Here is a 24,927-nt window from a genome sequence, read left to right as displayed (position 1 = left end):
TACCAGCCCTTAGGACATGTACTACCACTTTACAATGGACTTACAAGTAAATTAAATAGGCCAATGTTGAAAGGAAAGAGCACAAGCACTTCAGCACTGATTAGCATTGGTAAAGTGTGCAGAGTCCTAAGGCCAGCTAAAATGAAGTCAGCAAAAACAGGAGTATTGAAGGCAAAATGTTGGGGGAAAACTATGCCAATTATGTCAGGTCCAACGGGCAATAAAAGACAAATTCAGATGTCAAAGATGAGTGCAGAGATATTCATGGAGATTCAATTGTATGGACATATTTATGTGCAAAATTACTAAAAGATAGTGCAAGCAGCACAGCAACCAAAGTTGTTGCACTGTGTTGCATTACAGGTAGAAAGCAGAACAGAGCCATAGCTACTGAGATATGGCGATGCTGCTCCCTTCCCCAAGTGTTTGTGCACAAACTGGCTGCCTAGCGCCACACACACAGCCTTGTACTATAGTGCAATTATGTGTGCATGATGTCTAGCATTAGTTTTCTACTGGAAGGGTATTCTTTCAGTGCAAAATACTATGCCTATACTCAATGTAAAGCGTTATACACATTGGATTTCTGCTGTACAGGGAAGCGTGCATGCAATTAGTGAAAAGTTTGGAGAAATGAAAACATTTCTCCCTGTTAACGCCTGCCTTAATGAGTACAAGTGGCACAAAGTACTGTCTTTCTATTTTAGTAGATAAGGCTTTGAATAAAAACCCTGGGGTGGTAGCATGGAAACACCAATGTACCCATTTTGTCATGCCCCTTGACACAAAGTAACTCTAATCTCTATTTGCGTTACTTTTAGGGCCACATTTGAAGGCAATACAAGTTGCGTGCTGAAAAGTAAATAATTTATCCTAACGGTTTGGGTCAGGTCACACTGGCTAGTCTTGATAAATCTGCCCTGCTATTTCAAATGCGAAACCACACAAGAAACATGTTTTGTTACGCTCCATCTCCAGGTCTAGCCCTGAAAGGGGCGAGAAGGGTAGGTCTGTAAATCCACGCCGCAACAACATGCCCAATTCCTGCACCTTTCCAGGCATACAATCCTCATGCTTTCAGGAGGTGGACCTGTGCCCAGAAACCATGTAGTATTACTGCACCCGGGAACACGGACTATGGTAATACTGCACCACTTGTATTCCCATCTCATTTTGCACAGAGTGGCTCGGAGGCAACTTGCCTTTGTGTATGGAAATAGTTCTATTTCTATTTGTACAATTTGTAAAGCGCATGGCGACCCGAAGGCATCCCAGGACTGCATCAGAGGCAGTACCACCAAAGCAGAAGAAGCACCTGAGCACTGAATTATTTAAAAAGCCAGGTTTTAATCAATTTTCGAAAATGTAGCTCATTCTTTGTAGCCCTAATGTCCAAAGGGAAGGAATGCCAGAGCTTTGCTACATTAAAACTAAACAACCGACCACCTCTTCTAGCTCACATACATGGGTTTGTTTGTTGTGTACGTGTTTCTTTGAAATAAGCTGGTGCGTGTGCTTGCTTCATTATTTAAATTAGCTACAAATGAATCAAGATTGACATGTGTTTTGTTAGGTAGTCCCTGCTCAAGGTAGTGTACTGCCTGCTATGTGCTGCGTGGTGTTACACTTAATGTAATCACTTCACTAAGTCGGGAGCGGTGCTGAAAATTGATGACATGCCGCCATTTGCAACCACATTCACGTTGCATAGATATGCAACCCGTGCCCCTGCTCGTGTCATGAAAGAAAATGCTGTGATAATTGACTTTTAAGTGGTGATTGCCAAGCGTGAAATCGATGGGGAACATGCTCTTCAAATTCTGAAAGAGTACCGCAATGCGAAAAAAAGAGAGAGCAGCAATTAATTGGAATGTAAATATGAAAATATGTTCTTACCTGTCTGAAGATGAAGGGCATGTTAATAAGGAAAGAACATTAGAAACTGCATGAATTCCTTAACAAAATATCAATAAATTATGTGTGGTTTGTGGCAGTAAAACAATAAGTGGAATGAGTAGTTATTGGTATAGGACATTCAGTGGGCCATGTTCAACTGTAATTAAAATGCCCCACCTCATAATAACACATTTATATTTTTTTTGTATTAATTATTGAACTCTTACAAAGGTTATGTGGCATGTCCTCCCTAGTTCTGAAACGTCCTCCTCCGACCTTGATTCTGAGTACGGGGGAAACTGATGAAAGGGCAATCGGGGTTTTCCAAAGGGTTCAGAATTCTGATTTTCGCGGTACCAAACGCCCCTCCGTAATGTTTCCTTGCAAAATTTCGGAACTTCAAACTTGCAAAAAATTATTGGATCAAAAATGCCGGAAAAAAGGCAAAGAACAGGTACAAATGCAAAATTTGATGATGAAATTACTAATTCTGCATATTATGCCTGATTTCCAAGCTAAGAACTCGAAATAGGAGTTAATGAATGAGCCCACTGAATAACTCTCCTAGAGTAATGATGACTTGTATGGTAAATACATCCTTTCCTCTATACCGCACTTTCCCCTAACTGAATCTGACCCTCAGATTTCACTCACCTCTCTTTGTTTCAGTAAGAACTCACATATCTTAAGTCAATGTATTAATACCCTCCTACTGTTCAAGCAGGTGTACACTGAGAGTTGCACAATCTTGGTTAGGTATTTTAGTACAGTATTGCATCGGCCATAGTACTGCAAATGCAATATTGAATTTGAAATCAGAGACCCTCTGCAGTGCTGCAAATAGTCCAAAGCTTGTTCTCCTGTTGGCCTATGCAAGTTGACGTTAAATACAACTGATAATGCCGACCTGATGATTGGAAATGGATGAAAATGTTGTTTTACATTGTCCGGCGGGATTTGTCCGGTCGTTTCTGACGTACCCACTTTTTCTTGAAAACCTGTATCCTTTGCTCTACATTTTAGCGACTTGCTTGAGATGGAGGAGTAATGTCCTCGTATTCCCATGACCCTGTTTTTTATTGTTGCTTTCTTTCTTTGTTACCTTTCCCCTTGTCTTTGTTTACATTCTGATCCTTCCCTCCTGTTTAGCCCCCTCTCCGCAACCAACTTGTCACTTTTTCGTCGACTTTTGCCAAATTTTTAATTGCCCTTTATTTTGTTTAGTGGATCATTGCTTCACCACCTCATCCTGTTTCTCCCTTGTCTCTGTTTCCAGATAGTGTCACGGAAGACACAAAAGAGAGACTACTGTAGCCAAGTCTTGTTTTCTACCCAGTTGAGAGGAAGAGTTGTGGCGCCGCGGCCAGGGCGACTGACTCCGGAATCTGGGTATCACAGTTCGAGCGCCGGCGGCAGATTAGCCCAGCACCATGTGACTCTGGGCAATAGCTTGCTTAATCTTCCCGACGGCCCCCAGCGCCTAGAGACCCTTCCGGGTGATTGTTCACGCTATACAAATGTGGATTACTTTGTCTTTATTTAATGTCTTATCATTCTTGCAGTTCCGTGTATTACAGGAACCTCAAAGACTTTTTTTCATTCGTTCTTCCTTGTACCTTATTACGAGGTCTGACACCAGGCCCTCGAAGGTACTTCAATCACTTGTTTTTTTCATGATATTTTTTGACTAAGGGGCTAATTACGATGAGGGTTGGAGTTGTCGCCAACCGACATCGTCGCAATTACGATGCGACCGCAAATAATGCAGTCGCAAGCTCCCATTTCGCTATGGGAGCTTGTGCTGCGGTCACAAGCCAGCCGGAATGACCGGCCGGTTTACATTCCGGCCGCCCACATTGTAACAAGATGGTCGGACTGCAAACCTTAGATTTTGGTTGGAGGCTTTCTGACTGACATCATAATAGGGCCCTAAATGTTACCCTCACATCAAGTCAACATGAACATCAGTCAAATTAAAGTAGTCAATTGTGGATTCACCAATAATGGCATTCAATAGAATGAGGAGAACTCAGCTCTCTGAATGCATAGGAAATGGTTAAAAGGGAAGGGGATAGTTGAAATAGCACACAGGTGAGCCAACCAGAAGTGAACCAGGTTTTCCAGTCCATTTCACTGACTTTTGCACTATTTTGGCAGTTGGATTTTAAATGTTCCTCTGAACCACTAGGATTATTGAAGTTTAAAAATCATGGCATTAGGTAAAGGTAAGAAAAACAAATGTGTTGGTTATTTTCGGTCACAAACCAGAGCCAAAGATACAAGGGATCAGGGACGAATAAAACTGAATCTAACCTGATTCAATCTAAGCTGAGGTGGGAAGGGCTAAACTTGATTTGACTGCACGAAACAAAATGGTGGCATTCAGAAAGCCTTCAGGATCAGGATGGTTGTTGACACTGTGTCAAATCCAGGGTTGGACTGGGACAGAAAATAGGCCCAGCCACCGAAATAAAAGTGGCTTCCCATTAGCAAATCAGGTAACTATAAAGTGTCCCACATTTGAAAATTGGGGAGTTTTAACTTGTAAAGACATGCTGCATAGGTACTTTTCAAAGTATGGAAGACTGCATGTGTTTGTGCTTGCCGAAGACAGTGCTGGCCTTTACTCAGAGAGTGCCCTGGGCGAAACTAAGGGGCATATCAACAAACGACGGCGATAAATACCGCAAAGCGCGATTAGCGCTTTTGTATTTATCGCCGTCTATCGCTGAAATTTATCACGCGGTTAGCGCGTTATTTACAACGCGTTTCTCCCGGGCGATAAATTTCCAGCGATAGGGGGGAAAGGGCAACAACATCGCCTGAAAACACGAGTTGAATTCATGGATACGGCGATAAACTTGCTGATACGACCATGTGGTCGTATCAGCATAATCCACCAGCAATGTAAAATTTTTGGCAGATGTCTGGAAGCAGCGTAAGGGCGCGTTAGCTCTGAAATTAATATCGCTATGCCGGACGGGGCTTCGTTGTAAATATCACGAAGCCCCGTTAGCGATATTCCACAATGAAGTTTCACGAGGCACGCCCACCTTGCATCTCATTAGGGATGCAAGGCGAGGCGGCATGAAACCGGGCACTAATGCAAGGAAACACGCACTAGCGTGTCCTTGTAGATAGAGCGATAATATTATCGCCGCTTTTCGTCTGAAAACGGACTCTAAAGCGGCGATAATATTATCGCAAGCCCTTGTTAATATGCCCGCATATTTGGGGCCTATCCTAATCGTCCTCCTCCACTCATTTCCCATCTGAACCCTCCCATTGGTGATACTAGTGGGGGACCGTCTTGTGCTCACAGGTCACGTCCTGGCTGAATACCTCGGAGAGTGGCCTGAGAACGCACATGTGCGCCTTGTCCCATCACTTCAATCACCTATTCATTTGCTAAACTGGAGGTAAAAATCCCTGGGAGGGGCAGTGGGAGAAGCAAGGAGCGAGTGGAAGAGAGGTAATTGAGGGAGACTAAGAAAATTAAAGAAAGCTGATTTTACACACAGCTAGAAGACAATGAACCGAACTGGTGGTCTGGAATATAATATGTATACTCAGCAGGTAGCGTACCTTGGTACTCAACAACACGTGCAGACCTTTAGCATTAAAAGGTGCACCTCTTTTATTCTGACTACGCCACTTCTGCCTCAGATGTAGTCTCCTAGAGGTCAATATGTGATTTACATAGTCTACACTGCTAAGCTGCTATAAAACATTTTAAAAATAAAGGCATCTACATGGAAGCATGCCAGTAAAATATTTGCGCGTGCGAATGCCATGCTATCGTATGTTGTGAAAACATCAGCTCTTAAAAAATGAAGTAAAATATTTGGAGACTTGTTAACTTTTCACCGCCAACTAGAAAACCCAACTGCTTTGAGTAAATTGCACTGTAAATATTAGCTGTCTTCAGAGGTTAAACACAACTTTTACAGGGTAAGTGAAACGTAGGACAATATTACAGAGTATGTTGTATTTTTGTGTGTTGTTTTTTATACTCCCCAGAAAAGATGGTCGATTAAATCTATAGTAAAAAAAATATGTGTCTCCAGAATACAAAGAAGAAACACACATTTCTCTAATTTATCAGTGTGAGAATGTGGATTATTAGTTGGTGTAGCTAGTAATCTGCCACAAGTAATAATTGCACTATTCTTGTTAGGTTAAGTAAGGTTTCAGTAATTTATACCTTTGTCGGGTTGACTTGACAGGTTTGTCCCAGTCTTCTGTGGGCTCTCTAGACATAAAGTCCCCAAAAAAGTTTCAAAGTCCCAAGTTTTAGGTTTAGGCAGTAGGAGTACACCTGGTGCCACCCAGGGATCCACGGCCTCAGGAACAGAGCTCAGGGTCAGGAGTCACTCCATAGAAGCCACTAACAGAGCCCAGGGAAGGTCCAGTTGAACCTGGTCAGTTGGACTCCTTCAGGAAATTGGGCTAATTGCAGCTTTTGTGTCCCTGTGTCAGTCAACTGACCACTGGAGTCCATATCTTAGTCAATCAATCAATCAATCAAAGACATTGGTACTGTCCACAGCTCCCTCAATCGAGGCATCCCGGTGCTCAAAAGCAAAACTGAAGAACAGAAACTGCCACTCATAATTACACTTAATCAAAGAGCCAGGTTTTGAAATCCTTCCTGAAACAGTGTTCGTACTCGGCCATACGAAGATGGATAGGCAAGGTGTTTTAAAACTTGGCCGTCAGTACTGAGAAAGACCTCCCACCTCAGCAAACCTTCAATCAATCAATCATTCAATCATAGCATTTGTAAAGCGCACTACATACCCATGAGGGTCTCAAGGCGCTGGGGGGGGGGATGCTGCTACTATTCGAAGAGCCAGGTCTTGAGGAGTCTCCTGAAGGATAGAAGGTCTTCGGTCTGCCGTAGGCAGATGGGGAGGGTGTTCCACGTCTTGGCGGTGAGGTGGGAGAATGATCTGCCGCCGGCGGTCACTCTTCGGATGCAGGGGATGGTGGCGAGGGCATGGTCTGCGGAGCGGAGCTGGCGGGCAGTGGTGTAGAGGCTGAGTCGTCTGTTGAGGTAAGCTGGTCCGGTGTCGTGGAGTGCCTTGTGTGCGTGGGTGATGAGTTTTAAGGTTATCCTCTTGTTGATGGGGAGCCAGTGCAGGTCTTTCAGGTGGGGTGTGATGTGGCTGCGGCGGGAGATGTCCAGGATCAGGCGAGCGGAGGCGTTCTGGATGCGTTGGAGTCGTTTCAGGAGTTTGGCCAGGGCTCCTGCATAGAGTGAGTTGCCGTAGTCCAGTCTGCTGCTGACGAGGGCCTGGGTGACCGTCCTTCTAGTTTCGGTGGCTATCCACTTGAAGATCCTGCAAAGCATGCGGTGGGTGTTGAAGTAGGAGGAGGAGACGGCGTTGACCTGCTTTGTCATGGAGAGTGTGGAGTCGAGGATGACCCCTAGGTTTCGTGCGTGGTTGGTGGGTGTAGGGGGTCCTCCTAGTGCCGTCGGACACCAGGAGTCGTCCCAGGCCGAGGGGGTAGAGCCGAGGATGAGGACCTCCAGTTTGTCCGAGTTCAGCTTCAGTCGGCTGTTCCTCATCCAGTCGGCGACGGCCTTCATTCCTTCGTGGAGGTTGGTTTTGGTGGTGTGGGGGTCCTTGGTGAGCGAGAGGATCAGCTGGGTGTCGTCGGCGTAGGAGATGATGTTTAGGTCATACAGTCGGGCGACGTGGGCGAGTGGTGCCATGTAGACGTTGAATAACGTTGTGCTGAGAGATCGGTGGTCCGGGGGGTCTGTAGATGAGGGTGCCTCTAAGGGTGGTGTTGGGGTCGGTGTGGATCTGGAAGTGCAGGTGTTCGGCGGTGCTGAGGGTGTCGTCGGCGTGGGTCTAGATTTTGAGAGTGTTTCTGTGGACGATGGCAACTCCTCCTCTTATTCCGTTGGTGCGGTCCTTGCGGGTGATCTTGTAGCCTTCCGGGATGGCTATGGCAATGTCAGGTGCCGAGGAGGGGGTCAGCCAGGTCTCCGTCAGGAAGGCGACGTCTGGGACGTTGGTGTCGAATAGGTCCCAGAGTTCGACGACGTGTTTGGGGGCGGAGCGGGTGTTGAGCGGGATACATCTGAGGAAGTTGGTTTCCATGTTGGGCGGGTTGGCGGGCCGGATGCTGATGAAGCTGCCGTTCAGGCAGGAGAAGGGTCCTTGGGTGCGCTTTGGGACGACCAGGCAGCAGGTGCGTGATCGTCCGGTGTTGAGTGCATGGAGGCTGCTGGAGTTGTAGCGGAGGCGGGCGTCGTGGAGTGTGCGGGGGCCAGGGTTCCTGGCACTGGGCGCAGTCCAGGCACGGACGGGCGCAGACGGGCGTGCCTTAGGCACGCCTTTGGCGCGCCAGCGCCGCTCCCGCTGCGCGTGGCTGCAGTGTCAGGCATATGTGGGGAGGTGGGAGGCGGGAGCAGCTGGGAGGCAGGAGGCGGGAGCAGCGAATGGGCAGTGGGCAGTCAGGGGGGCGGGGCCGCATGGTGCACAGCGGCGGGGGAGACGAGGGCACAGAAAGCAAAGTGGGGCACAAAAGAGAGGGAATGCAGTGGCACAAAAAGCAAAAAACGGGGCACAAAAGGGAGGGAATGCAGTGGCACAGAAGGCAAAAAAAGTGGCACAAAAGAGGGGGAAAACAGTGGCACAGAAGGCAAAAAAACGGGGCACAAAAGAGGGGGAAAACAGTGGCACAGAAGCAAAAAACGGGACTCAAAAGAGAGGGAGTGCAGTGGCACAGAAGGCAAAAAAACGGGGCACAAAAGGGAGGGAGTGCAGTGGCACAGAAGGCAAAAAACAGGGCACAAAAGGGAGGGAATGCAGTGGCACAGAAGGCAAAAAACGGGGCACAAAAGAGGGGGAAAACAGTGGCACAGAAGCAAAACAACGGGGCACAGAAACGGAGGAAGCACATTTACGGGTGAGTTCTTAGCAGCGGCAGCTGGGGCAGGGGCACACAGGCGGAGCTGTGCGGAGGGGGAGCAATCTACCAGGAGGGTCAGGGGTCAGGGGTCGCTCCTTGGCAAACCTCGGAATGCACAGAAGTCGCAGATGATTAGATCTCAAGGCTCTCACCGGCTGGTAGTGACTAATCACATTTCTCAGGTATCTTGGGCCTTTGCCCCTACTGGCTCAGAATGCCAATGTCATGGCTTTAAACTCAACTTTCTTAGTAACGGGGTACTGGTCAAATCAACCTTGCCGCCCCATTCCTGCTAGTCCTGGTTATAGGTACGGGATCAGGTCCAGGTCACAACAGCAGGCACAGTATTGCTTCTATCTTTCATAGGTCCAGTAGTGCTCTGAAGAGGGTTCCTAGGGGTGCCACATGTATTCCTGGCATCAGCCTGGGGGGTAGAGGGTAGCTCATGGATCTGCACTGATCAATAGGGAAAACGTTCCCACAGATAACCCTACCCACTTTTGCAGCAGTTCCTGTGTTTCCTACTCCAAACAATCCCAGAGTAGCCCTTTCTACCTAAATCCAACATGGTAGAACCCTTTCTTCCCCTGTGCAGAGCTCCTGTGCCCATCCTAGAGGTGTGCCTTGGAAAATGAGTAAACCCTCCTCCCTGGTCACTTAAAACTGGTTCTGTGGCCAGTTTCTCACCCACAGGGATTGATGGCTGGCTGACTTGGAAGACAATGAAGGGGTAAGCCCAGGTGTGAGCTACATCTGCCTGTGGCAGGACAGGGCATTTTTAAGACAATTAAGTTCCTGGGCACTGCCAGGATACTAATCCTGTCGGAGGAACAGGACACCTCCCAACACCTAAACCCTTTGAATCAGCTTTGGGTGCAAATTCACACCACATAAAGGAGCAATGGAGCTCCTGGTTGACAGCTGGACCTCATACATAAGGGCTTTTACAGGTTTTGGGAAGGTAAAAGGTGACCTTTTAAAAATATATTTTGTAAAACATTTGTTACAAATCCGACTTTACTAATGATTTGGATTTGTAACAAGTACAAGAAGATACTTTTTGTCTGAGTCCGAGGTGGAGATAACTTTATTAACTATAATAATGTATCCCAATGATCGCCTTTGGAACAGCTAATTCTGATACAGTGAAAATAGCTTTTAAAGCATTGTTACATGTTCATCTTTTAATTTACCATGCACCCCGCCTATGAGCACTTTTAGCTAACTCAAGGGTGATTCATGAACATTTAAATGGAAAGTTTAGGCATGTTCAAATGGGTTATTATGACAGGTCAAATTTGCACTTTAAACCTGCACAGCCAGGTTACTAGCTGCAGGTCTGCAGTCATCTTTTGCATTTTCACTTTAGTGGCGGCGCAATATGAGCTGCGGTCCACTAGTGACATTTAACTTACCGGCCATGGGAACAATTTGTACCATATACAAGGGACTTATAGGTAAATTAAATATGCCAATTAGAAGTATGGTCAATTATAACATGTTTTAGGGGTGAGAGGACATGCACTGAAGTCTGTTGAGCAGAGTCACAGTGCACAGAGTCAAAAAGAACAGCAGCATTGTCCCAACAAAATAGGTGTGATCTTGCAAAAAAAAAATGTTCTTGCAATCAGTAGCCACGGTAGTGATGAGGGCGCTATGGTAGGAAAGATTATACAGGTTTGATGTGTCCAAAAATTCCCTAGGATATCATTTTATTGTAACAGATAAAATTATTAAACTGGGTTATCAATCAAACATTACTACACTTTTTGGTTTTGCTGCACGAAAACACCTGGCTCCAAATTAAGTTAACTAATAACACGCTTTACCCCAAGATGCCCACAAATAATGAACTTAAACAAGGCTGTATTCTTGCACCTCTTTGCATTCACTTATATATATCAGATGTATTCTTATACTTAGTAAACCATAGCGGACTTGCACCAAAATTAGGAAATCAACTCTTACCCTAGGTAGCCTATGCTGATGATATTATACTTCTATCGCTTACCCCTAGTGGCTTCCAAAACCACCCAACGAATTTGGAAGAGTCCAATTTTACTCATGATATAGGGTAAGCCTTGATAATACAAAAATAATGATGTTGGGAAGCCCAGGAAAGGTGTGAGTTGGCTTATAAACGGATTTGCCATGAGGAAGTGAAATCAAAAGACTACCGGAGGTAATTGTCACTAATAACTTATAATGGTCTGCAGATGTTGAAAATAGGCAAAAGAAGGCATCCATTAACACCAAAACAGTAAAAAGATTCAGTCAGTCAAAATATCTTTATTCGACTCAATTAAAGTCATACAAAGAGATTAAAAACATTTCATACAAAGAGTTAGGAACATTTCATGCGTGTTAAAATATGACAATAAAATAATTTACATTAAAACAAATCTAGGCATACAAAAGTTAAAAAGGAATAACGATGGATCTAATGGGTATGGTTTCTCATCCTAACTGCAGCTACCAAAAAATTGGCTATACAAAAGGTAATATGTATGTTGGGCAATGATTGCAAGAAGAGCAGAGCCGGTCTCACTTGTGTGAAGCCCGCCTCCTTCAAAGCTGATACCAGATATTTTTTCCTTGGCTCTAAATAAAACCCACAAAACATAACAAAATGCATGGTGTCTTGGGGTGAGAAATGATCGCAACTGCAGGGTAAGGATATTTCCGGTTTTTCCCATGTTTTAAAAGTGCCTAAATAAAAATTAAACCTGAATTTGGTTAAAAGAAACCTATGGAATGGATTTGTAACGAAACCAAGATACGGTGCTAAAGAAAATGAATTAACAAGTAAGTAATGGCCCCTTACTGATGGTTTCACTAATTCCCTTTCTTCACAAAGTGCTCTTGCCCTCCCCATTAAATGCTTTTTGACAAGATCGATGTCTTGGACCTTGATATCTTGGGGGGAAGTAAAGAGCTCTGGTCGTCCCAAATCTGAGAATACCTTCAACAGATAGGCCAGCCAGGGGATCTTTTTACAATGGTCTAGGGACAAGACGTCGGACATGATCTTTTGGTTCAGTGGGAGGTCTTCATTAAGCCACGTCTTTAACCAAAAGATCAGGGGATCCATATTCAACCCATCAGTAAGGAAATCTAGGCCCACCTCCAAGTGTATTGAGTAAGCTGGTGTTGACTGCGGCACAGAGAGGAGTGTCCGTATGAATCTGTTCTCCGCTCTCTGGATTGGTTCCACGTTTACATAGCCCCAAATTTGTGAACCATATAACGCAACGGCGACAGGTACTCTTGTAAATTTTTAACAACGCTTCCATGGGCCTGGCACCCAACCTGCCCGCAAAGCCCATGAGGGCAGACGATGATCTAATAACCGCCAACCTCTTCGCCCTCACTTGAGGACCCCAAGTTCCTCTCTGGTCAAAAAGTACCCCCAAGTAGGGAAAAGTGTAAACTCTAGAAACCATATCCCCTCTACACGTAAAGGTTATTGTTCTCCTCTTACTACTTTCTCGGCCCACCACCATGGTATGCGATTTACTAGCATTTATTTTTAAATCAAGCTGTTCCATGAATGTGCCAAAGGCATTTAAGAGGCGTTGAAGGCCGACACCCGTGCGCGCAATTAGCACGGCGTCGTCCGCGTACAGGAGCGCTGGGATCTTAACTGCTCCCGCACGCGGAACGTCGACTTCCTTCTCCTCCAAATGTGCCCCCAGACCGTTAATATAAATTGTGAAGAGCAGAGGGGCCAATATGCAGCCCTGCCTTACCCCCCTCAGGGATTTAAAAAGGGACGTGCACCTACCCTCATTTGTAACTCGTACAGCCGAAAAAAGCTCCTGGTGTAGGGAAGCCATAAATCTTACCAATGCCTCGTCGATCCCCATTTTCAGCAGAAAAAAAGATTCATTAATAACTATGGCGGGAGAGCAATTACAGAAGCACTGAATTTGAATTCGATACCGATGCTATTGTACGGCCACATTCTCTTCGGTGACCCTGCGGATATCACTCTAAATAAAATCTTTGTTATCTTTATGACATTTAACACTAGAAACAAGACTCAGACTGTAACTTTGCCTACCATCTCTGATAAACTGGCAACACAGGACTACATCTACGATCGTCTAGCGTCGACAGAGAAGTCCTCACAGCAGTGGTTAATTTGTAAAAAACATAAATGTAGGGGCTCTCCTCAGGAGGCAGCTCTCACCAGCCCATTTTTCCTGTTAGCGCTGCCTAAAACAGAACTAACTGCACAAATGAAAGAGGGGGGGTGGCGTAATGGCCAGAGCTGCAGACTTCGGAGCCAGGGAACCATGCTTAAGTCTCTGTGTCACCTCAACATCCTACGATTCTGGGCAAATCACTTAATCTCCAGTAAATTAATGTGCCCTTAATTGGGGCTCATGAAAAGCACCGGTGTTGATTATTTAGTGCCGGTGCTAAGCACCATTAGATACTGCCTCAAAGCAACTTATTACAGGCAAATTGAGATGTGCCGATATTATCTGTTCTATGTTGAGTCTAGCCAAGTCAATTATCACAAGAAATAATTTACCGGCCCTAGAGGTTTTGGTAGCAACATCCTGGTCACATCAGAAAAGCTTGATACAAAATAATCTAAATACTAATAACAGAACAGCACATTTGGCATGCTAAAAGCATACATGTTTTCTGACTATTCCATGGATTCTTACTCACGCACACTCAGGGATACCTATCATCAACTTAGGCACCATCCTGTAAACTCAAGTATTTACGATTTTGTGTGTATTATATTCCATTAGCCCGGGGGACATGGCTACAGCGCCGGACAAGACGGCCGCCTAGGGGATTTGCTCTGCCGCACCAGGACCTATTCTTCATCCGCTGGTGCACTTCCCGTGCCATTTTTATTGGAATCTGCCCGCATTAACAACCAGAATGTGTGGGGACTCTGGTGAGCCAATTTTTGTCATTAAGCGCGTCACGCTTACTTTCATTTTTTCTGCCGCATTCTTTACCTCAGAGCATCCGCCATTTTAGATGCACGTCTCGGCAGGACTGGCAAGAATGCGGATAGCGCCCTGGGCTCATCGACAGTCCTATATAAACCAGTTGGATTTTTTAAATATATTCACCACCTTCTTCAAGTGAGGATTTTATCTATTTTATGCAGCGCAATGCTTCGCTCTGGATTCCTGCTTTAATATGCTTCATAAGATGTCTGTCGTTGTTTATGGCCAGTTCATTCCTTCATCTAACTGAACTATTGCATATTTCAAATATCACCTGGTTTTATGTGGCATAACTGGAGCCTTCATCGTCTTCTTCAAATAATACGGCTGCATTTCTGTTTTTTTCACCACAAGGTCAACATATTAACTCTTCTAATGCCTGTTGTCTTATAATTTGCTGGTGCTACACGCGCTTGTGTGACTCTTTTCTTCTCAAGACACTGTCTGTCAAGTCAATTGTTAGTTCTCTTGGAGAGTTTATAAAATATGGCTTCCAATAAGTTCGTGCATCCTTTATTGTACTCACTGAAAGACAGATATTTATGGGAAGGCTGCGCAAACCGAAATTTGTTTTTGTATCGCCGCAACATACTCCATTGGTAACTCCTCCATCTTCCTCAATATCAGACTCTTCTTCTCCTACAGGGCAAATGGCTGGAGTAGCTTCTAATCGCAATTCCTCGTCACAATCAACTTCAAACAAATCCTCTCCATCTACCTCCTCATCTAAACGCTTGAAACATGACCATCCATCTCCTGACAAAATGTCATTTCCATCTCTATGGAGTTGCTTTTAGAGGAGATACGCGCTTTGTGCCCGTTTGTGGAGGAAACCAATAGCAAAATGCAATTTCTCGAGGAAAAATGGTCTACAATGGAAAGTAGAGTGGCTTCAATGGAACAGCAAGTCTCAGAGATACAGGATAATTCTCAACGAATTTCATCTTTAGAAAAAACGGTCCTCAGCCTTCAACAACATACTAAGGATTTAGAAAATAAAAATAGGAGGAATAACCTACGTATATATGGATTACAGGAATCTTTGGAGGGAGACGACCCTGTATCTTTCTTCTCCTCCTTTCTTCCGAAACTCCTGGATATGCCATCTACTATTTCACTCAGCATTCAAAGAGCTCACAGGCTCGGTCCTCGTTCATCTCTTTCAACAGCTCCAGTTAAACCACGAGGCGTCATCATTCTCTTTTTGAAGTTTACTTATCTGCTCTCAGTTCTCTCTGCAGCTAGAACTAAAAGACAAATATCCTGGCTTGGTCAAAAGGTGTTTTTGTCTCAAGATGTCTCTAATGCTACGACATCCAGAAGGAAAGAGTTCCTGAATCTTCGTGCTCCTCTCCGAGCTATTGGTGCTAGATATGGTTTGTTTCACCCATGCATCTTCAATGTGACATACCAAAACCAGACATGGACTTTTCAAGACCCTGCAGAACTTAAGAACTTTATTCGTATCCATACTACCAATGTCATGGATAATACTAGTTCTCCAAATGGTTGAATACTTAATCTCTTTTCTTTACAGGGTTCCTGTCGACATCTCCTCATTTTTTTCTATTCTGTTTGTTATAAAGCAGTTTGTTTTTTGATGTTTCTTCTATAGATTTAGTAATGTTCTTTTTATAGTTCACTTCTTCTTGTAATTGCCCATTTAAAGCAGCATGTGTCCTTCATGTTTATCATATTTCTTGTTACACATTAGCTAGTTGTATATCTTTCTATGTATTATTTTAATGTTAACCGTCTCTTTTGTTTATTCATACAGATCCGTTTATGTTACTTCAATTCGTATGGTTCCCTCCCTATTTCCTTCTCCTCCTGATGCGGTCTGGACTCCCAGGTTCGGGTGGTTTGTCTTGTCGTGTGTCGTCACTGCCCCATTGACTTTTCTTTGTTCCCCTCAGGTATGTTATTCTCAGTCATCCTTTTTGGATATGTACTGTCTCTACTTGTATTTTTCCTCTCTTTCCTTTTCCCTTTTTTCCTTCTTTCTTCCTTTTTCCTAATGGATATACTCTTCCCTTTTCTTTCCATGTCTGATTCTTATTATTCTACGTAGAAGTCTTTAATCTGTTTCTCCTCAAGCTCCTTCTCCTCCCTCTCTCTTTTCCTGCTCCTTCCTTATCCTTTTTTCCCTTTATTCATTGGCATTCTCTTTTATCTCCCTATCATTGTAGCTTCTGTTTCTTTTAAATTTTCAATGTTTTACATTCAGAGTTATCTCCTGGAATGTAAAATATTTTATCAATCCTATTTAAAGACAGAGAATCCTTTCCCACCTTGCCTCGAATAACCCTGACATAGTTCTTTTACAGGAGACCCATCTTACAGAAACTGAATCACTTAAGTTAAAAGGAAGCTGGGTGGGTACGGTTTTATTCTCTCCATCTACTAATTAAAAAAATTGTGTTGTCATTCTATGAAATTGAAATGTAAAGTTTTATCGCAAGAAAATGACACGGAAGGTAGATGAATACTAGCCAAATTGTCAATTAATTTTGTGCCTTTAACTGTTTTTAAAATGCATGGTCCTACACAGCCTAATTTTTCTTTTTGGCCTTTCATTACGCAAAAATGTATTCAATTTATTTATTCTAGGTGGGGACTGCAACCAAATTGTAGACCCATTTCTTGATCCCAAGTCAACAGTCCGTTTTATTCCACATAAGACTCACAAACAATTTCTTGCTACTATTTCTCAGACACATCTCATTGACTCTTGGAGACTTTCTCACCCTGACACTCTTGACTACTTTTTTTTCTCTCCTCCCCATGCATCTCTTTCTCGTCCTGACTATATCTTTCTTTCTCAGTCTTTGTGTCAAAATCTACTGTCTTCCTCTATTGAACCCATAGTTATTTCTGATCATGCCCCAATTGTACCAGACCTTGATTTACTCCCTCTACATGCAAAATCCTCTCGATGGCATTTTAATAACTCCCTTCTTACTGATCCTCTCTTCTCCTCCTCCTTTCACTCCTTCGCTAATGATTTCTTTGAACTTAATTGCAACTCTAGTTCCTCTCCCCATATCATCTGGGACTCTTTTAAAGCCACGGGAAGAGGTTACATCATAGACTTTGTCTCTAAGAAAAAGAAACGCTTTCTTCAGAAGCAGAAAACTACCTTAGCACATATTAAGCTTTTGGAGCATGAATTTTATATATCTTCAAAAAATTCCATCTCACCAGAATTGATACGAGCTAAGCTTGAGTTTAACAAAGCCACTACTGACAATGCATCATCAGTGCTCCTTCGTAGTAGCTCTCGTTACTATGGTGGTCGTAATAAGGCAGGGAAACTTTTAGCAAATTACCTCAAAACACACAAAGAGCGCACTCTTATAGATTCAAATTTACTCTTCAAATAACTCCCTTCTACATAAATTTCAGGAAATACTTAATGAATTTAAACTTTTTTTATCAAAATCTCTACACACCAGAATCTCCCCCCTCCTCTTCTCTCATTCGGACTGATCTTGATAAACTCCTTTCTCCCTCTACTTCCCATCTTAACCTTCTTGATCTTGAAAATGATCTTTCCCTTAATGAACTTTCCAATGCTTTAAATACCCTTTCTAAAGGGAAAACGCCTGGCCCAGATGGATTTTCTTTTGAATTTTATTTGCATTTTTCTGATTTCTGATAAATTTTTAACGCTTTTCCATTCATTTTATTCAGCTGGTAGGATAGAAGGCACTTTTCAGGAGGCCACTATCTGCCTCATTACTAAAGAGGGTCGTGATCCTCAATTTTGTAAAAATTATCGACCGATCTCTCCAGTTAATGTTGATTATAAATTATTTGCTCATTTGCTTGCTTTACGTTTAGACCCCCTCATGCCTCATCTTATTGTTAAAGAGCAATGTGGTTTTGTTAAGGGTAGACTAACTTCCGATAACTCTCATCTTTTTTTCAATGTTTTAAATAAAGTTCCCTCCCTTTCTACTTCTCTGGCCGCTATCTCTGTCGATGCAGAGAAAGCTTTTGATAGAGTAGACTGGTACTTTTTGTTTGCATCGTTACACTGGCACGGTTTTGGTCCTAAATTCATATCACTTATCTCCTTACTATACTCTGCTCCTAAAGCCTCGGTCTTAGTTAAAGGTCGTGTCTCATCTTATTTCCCTCTCCAACGTGGCGTTCGTCAAGGCTGTCCTTTATCCCCTCTTCTTTTTGTTCTAGCCCTTGAACCCTTTTTGACTTCTATCCGTAACAATGACTCAATTTCCTGTTTTCCTTAAGGTGGTCATCAGTTGAAATTTCTGCGTATGCAGACGATATTCTTTTATATATTTCTGCTCCTGAAACCTCTATTCCTCCTTTACTACTTGAATTTAAATCCTTTTCGCAGGTCTCCGGTTACAAAATTAATTCAGACAAGACTGAAATTCTCCCTCTCAAAAAATTCTGTCTTCCCCATTGCTTCTCTTCCACTGGGTTAGCTTGGAACAGTTAAAAAATTAAATACCTAGGCATATGGTTTTCCAATTCCATCGCCTCTTCAATTAAATTGAATATGTCTGCAGCCTTATCTCGAATTGCGAAATTACTCTCTTCTTGGAACCCTCTTTTTCTTTCTTGGTGGGGTTGGTTGGATTCGATTAAAATGATGATTGCCCCAAATTTGATTTATATACTCTCCATGCTCCCCGTTCACATTCCCGCTATCTATTTTAAACGTATTGATTTGTGCCTTTCTAGATTTCTCTGGAAAAATAAAAAATCCAGAATCGCTTTATCTTCTCTTCGAAAACCAAAGTCTAACAGTGGAGTGAACTTCCCGGATTTTCGTCTTTATCATAAGTCCTTCTCCCTTCGCCATGCCTCAAAATGGCTCATATCAGATCCCTCTCCCTTTACTCCTCTTTGGCTCTCCATTGAACAAATCTTATTATTACCCTTTTCTTTCAAGGAAGTTATACGTTTTTCTGCCAAAACTTCTCATACATCCCTTCCCTTATTTAGACATACCTGTTCCCTCTTGAAACCTTTGGTCCCCCCTACTACTATTTCCCGTGAATCTTTCTTAGACTCCCCTATTTGGCATAATTTGCCTATCCTCCTCAATAATAGACCCATTTTTTGGAACGCGTGGAGATTAAAGGGTATTATGTGGGTTAAACATCTTTTCAATGGAGTTTCACCTTGCTCCTTTGCCGAATTTCAATCATTATTCCATTGCCCTCGCTCCTTTTTGCAGAAGATTACTACTCTTATGGCGATTATTCTTGACATTTATTATTCCCTCCCCCTTCACCCTCATCTGACATCCAAAATTCTCTTCCCAAAATACTTCTTACTCTACCCAGAGCCTCTCTTATATACAAATTCGTTTTAGCCCCCAATACAGATCGCGCTAAATCTAAATGGGAACTTTCTTGGGAATCGGACCTGGGATGCGAATGGTCTATCATCTTTTGGGATAAACTTTGGTCAAGATCTTTAAAAATTTCTCGTTCTGCCTCTCTTACCCAATCTATGTTCTTCCTTTATCACAGACGTTATCTTTCCCCTGCATCGTTAGCACATTTTTCTTCCACTGCTGACTCCAAATGTTGGACTTGTGGCTCTTCTAATGCTGGCCCCCATTCATCTTCTCTTTCTCTTTACTACAGCTTCCGACATTTGGGAGAAGGTTTGGTCATACATCTCTCATCCGTTTACAATTCTCATTCCATATTCTATACCCCTCCTCTTTGCTGGAAGCCTTTCTGACTCTTTAGATCTTCCTTCACATTGCCATGGTCTTTTTGATCTCATGCTTGCTCTAGCCTTTCAACACATCTCCTTCAACTGGAAAACTCTCACCAAACTTTCCATTCAACATTGGTGGAATACTCTCTGTCATTTTCATAGACTTGATGTTGCTTTCGCCTCCTCTTGTAAACCAATCATTAATAGAGATCTCTTCTGGTTGCCCCTTACCACCTATTTAGACCGAATTGTTTTAAAAAATATTTTGCATATAACCTCTGAAAATTTCAAACCCCCTTAGAATGATATTTTCTCTGTTCTTCATTTTTTACCCTGTTAAGCTACTATATGTATTTATTCACTCGACAATTCATATTTATTTATTTACAATATGCAATCTAGTATGCCTTTCTCTGTTTTATTTCTTTATATCAAAGTGTTGGTATTCCATCTCCTCTCCTTCTCCCCCTTCTTCTTCTTCTGCTCCCCCCTTCCCTCCTCCTCCTTCTTCCTACCTTATATAAAACCCCAAAAATTGCTTTTACTCTTTTCTTTCAGGTATCAGCCAATTCCTTTGTTATATTTCTGCATTTGAATTTTTCTATATATTGCTGGTATGTGTATATGTTATTAATTGCTAATAAAGCTTTTCAAACACGATATTCCGTTAGCCCAATTCGAGGGCATGTGAAACTTAATTTGCCTGGCCACAAAATCTTGCTGACGCTGTAAGTACAAGAATGAAACTATTGAGCACATTGCATGTATTTGCCCAGCACTCCTTAAGTTGCAGAACAAAGTATATGAATCCTTTGTTTATTGCCAGCAAGATACAAATAGTAAAGGGAGCTGTAATGTTCTGCTTTTTAACCCAAAAGTGTCAAGCAATAGGAAGGATAACAAAATCTTTGGATTTGATTTACTGCCTACTACCCCAGACTAGTGGTAAGAACTTCTGTGAATGTTAACTTTATGTTTTTTTAAATCAGTGCCCTAAGTATTAGAAGGGCGATGGTCAATTTAAGTGTATGTCAGTGTAATCAGGGGGCGTGAACTTCAGATTTCCCAACAATCGAGCTGAGACATCGTATTAAAACACATTATATGAGAAGCAGGACATGAGGAGGGCTTAAGGGACAGTGGGAAGAGAGAGCAGTGCGGATTGTTAGGGGTAACAATACTTTTCAAACTAATTAATATATTTTAAGGCATTTAAAGCATAGTTGAGAGTGTGCGTGTTTTTGTCAGTTCGGGCATGTGAAACTCCCAGGTGAAATCCGACAGACACTTTACATTATCCAACTGAAAGCACTTATATCCAACTATTTACTACAGAATACATTTTTGAGAGGGGTGTAACACCCCAAACACCCTCCCTGGAGCTACGCCACTGTATATAGCAGCTTTTATCAATTTAAACTATTTATTGTACAGTTGTATATTGCTTCTAATAAGACAAACTTATTCATTCATACTTATATTGATGAAAGTGTTTGGGTAATTGCAGTTTCATTGAATTGTATTATGTGGTACTTTGCATTGGACTTGATGCAGAAAAAAAAATGTTCAACAATCACATTTTAATAAAGATGACGCAAGATGGCAGAGTTTTCAGAGTAAGTACCCTGTGTAAAAGATTCACATATGTTTCTAATTGTGTACTATCACTCCGTGCTTAATTTGTAAAAAAACATAAGTGCGTGAGCTCTCATCAGGAGCCCACTGCAGCTTGCACCACACATTGCCCTAGAGATGCTGCCAATGATAATAGCAACACAACTACTAACAATCACACTCTTACAAGTCTGACAATTCTGACTATTTCACGGATTCAAAATTATAAGAATGGCTTGGGTGGCAGGTAATAGTCTTTTTAATGTGTACTGAATTAATAATTAATTACCTGTTGTGGTCATTTCTATATCAGCCAGACAGCGTCACCTTATGGCAGACTGACACAACTGTTGGTGTTGACAATTTAAGTGCCGGTGCCGAGCACCTGAAACCTCCGGCTCAAATTAAGTATTGCTGTCATTGTATTAGAATATATGAAAATGTGTTTTAAAATGTCAGGAAGAAATAGATTTTTCGACGTGTCTGATGGGTAGCTCTGTTGGCTTTTGAATTGCAAGGTGTTGCTCAATCTATGCAGCCAAAAGTGCCTAGTATTGTATGTAGAATTGCTTCTCCACTAGAGGGAGCAATGGAACATATTCAGAGGAAGAGCAGATCTCGAAAGAAAGCAGGCCAGTGGAGCATCATAATAAAACTGCTAGAAATCAACAAATTAGCTGTCGTCTAGGACCACAGGCATGAGAGGAGGCGAGTGGGCCATGTCATTAATGTTTTCAGCAGTTTAGCAGTTTCTTTCCAGAAGAACCATGTACAATTTATTTGTTCAGAAGCCTTCATTAGTTAATGGAACTGTATCACTTTATTTGCACTGGTTTACTGGTTTTGAGGTTGAATCATAATTCCGTTGACCGGGTTATTTCCTTACATTGTAGATCACTGAAAGGAATACAGTCAAAGTGGAAGGATTGTCTGTAGATCTTCAATATAGCTAGAGGTTGGCCCTTCATCAGATATCCTATTACCTGGTGAGTGAGAGTAATGCACCATGTGTACGAAAATGTGGAGAGCCCAGCAATAATCATATTGCCATCACTGGCATTTGTTAGGTAGATTGTAGGGATCTGTTGTGTGTCCTACCTCGGAAACCTGGAATTGTTTGGGTACGTAGGGACCATGGATTTAAGGTTTTCATTCCAGGGAAGTGCAACAGGTAATGGCTTATTCTACTTTTTATAGTGGTGTTAACCTGCCCTGACCCATTGCTTCATCTACTGCCGGTGGAGACGGTGTACAACAATTCTCCTCTGTGCTCTCCCTGGTCTATACTGTCCATTTATCCGGCAAACATACTGTTGCTTCTATTTGGTTACAGGAAGTGGTGTCCTCTTTCCTGCTAGCCAGAGTCCTTCTGCAGGGTCCTAGTGTACCTGTCACTGCCCCTACTATGACTCGACATTACACAGGAGAAATTGATTTCTTTGACAGTTGATTCCCAGGTTAGAGTTTGCACGTGACATTTAGGGAAGGTGTTCCCTAAAAAAAAACAGTCATTTGTAAAAAAAAAGAAAAAATGTAGCCAGAGATCCGTTAGTGTTAAGATAATTAAATAGTGATTTTCATTTTGTTAAATAAAAAAAACAAATCGAAGCTTTGCGCCTGATTATTTCTTTGGGTAGAACACAAGTTGATTGCTCTGAATCTGTTGTTTTGCACCTACATGAATTCATCGTTTTAGACCGCTACAAAAAGCTTGGTTTCATTGTGGAAAAGTGTGTTTTTATTAGACTAGATTGGGTGCCATTTGCCAGAGAACACATAACATGAATTACATTGCAGCTATACAGGATCTGAAAGTCTTCAGAAATGTCGTATTCTTGTGAACTATATTCCTATGTTATTCAAGTGGAAGATGAGTCATATAGGGTGATGGCTAAGTTCCTCGCATGATGTGAAAAAAGTGGAGTTATTCATGTGGCTGTAGTACGAGTAAAAGTCTGAAACGATGAAAGACTCACATTATTTGTTTTTTAATTCATTTATTTTTAATTTATTTATTTGCGGGTTCCTCGATCACATCAGGCATCCAAGAGCAATACACTAAACATGACTGTCACAGTACCGATATTAAGGCTACTTTGTTACACAAATACAAAACGTAAGTTTTATGGTAGGTTCAATTTATTTCAAATTATAGTGTGAGATTTTGCTCCTGTGCTGTGCTGTTACATTAACAATGTGTATACCTAATCACAGTGAAGAACTGAAGGAAGGATGAGGAAAGTTGCAAAGATTTTCTATTGTGATCTTTTAATTTTCTTGAACACTACACTTACAACACACAATTCACCAATATTTCTGTTTACATAAATGCCTCTTTTTGCATGTTCACCCCCACATTTTTGTGATGATAGTGCTATTTTATCGACTCTAAAAGTGCATTTAGGCCTGCTAATCAGACCTCAGTGCCAGTGTGATATCCCATTATAAAGTATATGTCGAGTTGGCTATCCCCTATTGGCAAGGACTGACTTACTTATAAATCCCTTGTATATGGTATCCATGATACCTAGGGCATGTAAGACAGAGGTGCCAATTACGATCCGGCAAAAAAATTCCCCGTACGACTCGTATCCGTTCTTTTTACCGTACGAATCGTACAAGTGCCGTACAAACTGCCAATTACGATTCGCATGGGAAAAAGACCATACAAATCGCATTGGGAACAATTCCCCACACGTCCTCGGGTCGGAAAATGTGTCCGACACGTCCTCGGACGATTTACCGTACAAATGTGAAAAGTGAAGTCCGACCGCGGAATCACGATCCATCCCGTGCGTCCGATGTTACAACCGTATGGAAAAAACACAATCCGCACCGAACACCCATAGCAACCATGGAGACATGCGTCTGCATACGCGCCGACCCCCCCAGCCCCTGTACGTACGTGCCGCCCCCCCGCCCCCGTACATACGCGCCGACCCCCCCAGCCCCCGTACATACGCGGTGACCCCCCCCAGCCCCCGTACGTACGTGTCGAACCCCCCGTGTATGTACACCCGTGTACGTGTCCTACCCCCCTGTGTATGAACACCCGTGTACAGTAGAGTCGTACCCCCACCCGTGTATGTACACCCGTGTACGTGTCGTACCCCCGTGTATGTACACCCCTGTACGTGTCGTACCCCCCGTGTATGTAAACCCGTGTACGTGTCGTACCCTGAGTGTATGTACACCCGTGTACGTGTCCTACCCCCCTGTATGTACACCCCTGTACGTGTCGTACCCCCGTGTATGTACACCCCTGTACGTGTCGTACCCCCCGTGTATTTACACCCGTGTACGCGTCGTACCCCCGTGTATGTACACCCCTGTACGTGTCCTACCCCCCGTGTATGTACACCCGTGTACGTGTCGTACCCCTCCGTGTTTGTACACCCCTGTACGTGTCGTACCCCCCGTGTATGTACACCCATGTACGTGTCGTACCCCTCCGTGTATGTACACCCCTGTACGTGTCGTACCCCTCCGTGTATGTACAGCCGTGTACGTGTCGAACCCCCCGTGTATGTACACCTGTGTACGTGTCGTACCCCCCGTGTATGTACACCCGTGTACGTGTCCTACTCCCCCGTGTATGTACACCCCTGTACGTGTCGTACCCCCCGTGTATGTACAGCCGTGTACGTGTCGTACCCCTCCGTGTATGTACACCTGTGTACGTGTCGTACCCCCCTGTGTATGTACACCCGTGTACGTGTCGTACTCCCCCGTGTATGTACACCCCTGTACATGTCGTACCCCCGTGTATGTACACCCGTGTACGTGTCGTACCCCTCCGTGT

This window comes from Triturus cristatus, chromosome 10, assembly GCF_964204655.1.
Source record: "Triturus cristatus chromosome 10, aTriCri1.1, whole genome shotgun sequence".
Classification (NCBI taxonomy): Eukaryota; Metazoa; Chordata; class Amphibia; order Caudata; family Salamandridae; genus Triturus; species Triturus cristatus.
Note: the sequence above shows the minus strand (reverse complement) of the source record.